General features: G+C 43.7%; 1 pseudogene; it reads left to right on the top strand.

Moving 5' to 3' along the window:
* The first annotated feature begins 599 nt into the window (after positions 1–599).
* LOC126485666 (5S ribosomal RNA) lies at positions 600–717 on the top strand (annotated as a pseudogene).
* The last annotated feature ends 2,414 nt before the right edge of the window (positions 718–3,131 follow it).

Genomic DNA, 3,131 nt, shown 5'->3' with positions numbered 1-3,131 from the left:
ATACCTCTCTACCAATTTTCAGATACCTTCTTCATAAAGACCTGCTGCCTTCTCCGATAACCAAGAGTTCACTGCCGTTTTCACGTCGTCGTCGTCATTGTAACGGTTGCCACTGAGGTGTTGTTTGAGGTGGACGAACAGATGGTAATCGCTCTGCTCAAGATCAGGACTGTACGGTGGGTGGCCTAAAACTTCCCAGCCAAAACTGTCCAATAAATCGCGGGTCTGACCTGCAGTGTGAGGTTTTGCATTGTCAGCATGTCGCGTCTTTTGTTTTGAATCGCTCTGCGGAGCTTTCTCAGGGTTTGGCATTGATAGTGGCTCATCGTTGCATGAAGTCGACCAACAAAACACCATACCTATCCCAAAACACCGACGCCATGATTTTGTGCTGGGACGCTGTTTGGCCTTCACCTTTGTAGGCGAGTGTGTGTGTCTCCATTCCATGCTCTGTTGTTTCGATTTGGGCGTGATATGCGAAACCCATGTTTCGTCTCCAGTTACGATCTGACTCAAGTAGCTGTCACCTTCTTCATGATAACGAGTCAAGAACTTCATCGCACACTCAAATCTTTGGTTTTTGTGGTCCTCTGTTAGGAGTTTACGGCCTTGCCGCAGTGGATACACCGGTTCCCGTCAGACCACCGAAGTTAAGCGCTGTCGGGCGTGGCCGGCACTTGGATGGGTTACCATCCGGGCCGCCATGCGCTGTTGCCATTTTTCGGGGTGCACTCAGCCTCGTGATGCCAACTGAGGAGCTACTCTACCGAATAGTAGCGGCTCCGGTCAAAGAAAACCATCGTAACGACCCAGAGAGCGGTGTGCTGACCACACGCCCCTCCTACCCGCATCCTCACCTGAGGATGACACGGCAGTCGGATGGTCCCGATGGGCCACTTTTGGCTTGATGACGGAGTTTCATGACCCAGTGGGAGCACAGTTTCCTAAACTTTAGGTGTTCAGAAACAATGTTGCAAGGCACTGATATCGACACTTCAGGAAATTCATTTGAGAGACCTGTTATTGTGAAGCGCCTGTTCTCACGAATCCTCGCTTCAACTGAAGCCACCAAATCGTCTGTAATCAAAGAAGGGCGACCGGAGCGGTCCTCATCATGGACGTTGTCACGGCCATCTTTGAATTTTCGCACCTACTTACGCACTTTGCTTTCGATCATAACAGTATCATCGTACACTTCGCAAATCTGTCGATGATTTTTCTGCAGCAGACAGGTTCCTTGCTGACAAAAAGCGTATCACTGAGCGAACCTCATACGCGGCGGGCGAGATGATAGTCTTAAACGTTTTGAAAGAACGGAACAGAACCGTATAGGTTAGCTACAGAGCTGAAATTGAGCACAGTTGTTTCCGAGGCATTACGGTACACGACGCACGCGCTCGTTGCGGTATGCGCGCGAACTACTAATGTCTACAACAAAACGGACCTTACTTAAAAAACACGCCTCGTACATTTTTTTTATTTTTCAACACATACGCATTAAAAAAATGGAGAATTCCGTATTAAGTTAAAAGTGAACGTAAGAATCATTTAATACCGGTATCATTATTGGAAACACTAACAGTTAACAAATAAGCAATACAGTCTGCAGATATATAGTTGCGAGATATACGATATTAATTATTGCTGTAGTATCGATTAATAAATGAGATACTAGATGAATTTGTATATTTCTGTTTTACGCTAATATGTATACTCATCAATTAATATCGATGTTAAAAGCATCGACGTATCGGCCATCGATGCTTAGATTGATGACGAAATTGATGTCGATAATTTGCCAACTTGGCAACTCACTAGTAGACAGTGTCCTATCGAGCTGCTTAACATTGGAACTGCAGAAGAGAAGGCAGTGGACAACATGAAAGCTTTCTCCTCGCCAGGGAACAAAGTGACACACAGTCGCCGAAAATTACTTAGTTACTTCCGTAGATCGTTTGCACGATAACCTTTATAAAGAGTAATGCGTCAACAGAACCAACGTAGAACACTTATACAGGGTGGCCCACTGAAACATTTCAGCGCAAATACCGGGTGATGAAAAAGTCAGTATAAATTTGAAAACTGAATAAATCACGGAATAATGTAGATAGAGCGGTACAAATTGACACACATGCTTGGAATGACATGGGGTTTTATTAGAACCAAAAAAAGCATAAACGTTCAAAAAATGTCCGACAGATGGCGCTTCATCTGATCAGAATAGCAATAATTAGCATAACAAAGTAAGACAAATCAAAGATGATGTTCTTTACAGGAAATGCTCAATATGTCCACCACCATTCCTCAACAATAGCTGTAGTCGAGGAATAATGTTGTGAACAGCACTGTAAAGCATGTCCGCAATTATGGTGAGGCATTGGCGTCGGATGTTGTATTTCAGCATCCCTAGAGATGTCGGTCGATCACGATACACTTGCGACTTCAGGTAACTCCAAAGCCAATAATCGCACGGACTGAGGTCTGGGGACCTGGGAGGCCAAGCATGACGAAAGTGATGGCCGAGCACACGATCATCACCAGACGACGCGCTTAAGAGATCTTTCACGCGTCTAGCAATACTCTGCTTTTTTTGGTTCTAATAAAACCCCATGTCATTCCAAGTACGTGTGTCAATTTTTACCTCTCTATCTACATTATTCCGTGGTTTATTAAGTTTTCAAATTTATACTTATTTTTTGATCACCCAGTATCCCTGAAACAACAACAGATATTGAAAAACGACTTTCGCTGGTATATGAGACATTCTGAAGCATAAGCAAATATTATATTCAACAAAAGCTTATACTTTGTTAATGGACACCCCATATTATTTCTTAGGCAACCAATAACATTGAAATCAGAAAAAGAATGGCGTTGTTTTAATATAATCCATTATGGAGTCGAGGTAACAGTTGTCGTTATACTGGTTATCACTGTTAGCATTCAACCGCGATTCTTATACATGTATAAGAATCGCGGTTGAATGCTAACAGTGATAATCAGAATGGCGTTGGTTGCATCGCAATACGTCAGTTGCATCCCGAGAAATTGCAGAACTAAGCTGATGCTTGAAATAAACCAAACTCGCCGCTGTTGCGCATCCCGAGATACCAGCGGGAACTCACTATTTG

The sequence above is a fragment of the Schistocerca serialis genome, chromosome 6 (assembly GCF_023864345.2).
Source record: "Schistocerca serialis cubense isolate TAMUIC-IGC-003099 chromosome 6, iqSchSeri2.2, whole genome shotgun sequence".
Lineage (NCBI taxonomy): Eukaryota > Metazoa > Arthropoda > Insecta > Orthoptera > Acrididae > Schistocerca > Schistocerca serialis.
Note: the sequence above shows the minus strand (reverse complement) of the source record. Positions and strands in the feature narration are given on the sequence as shown.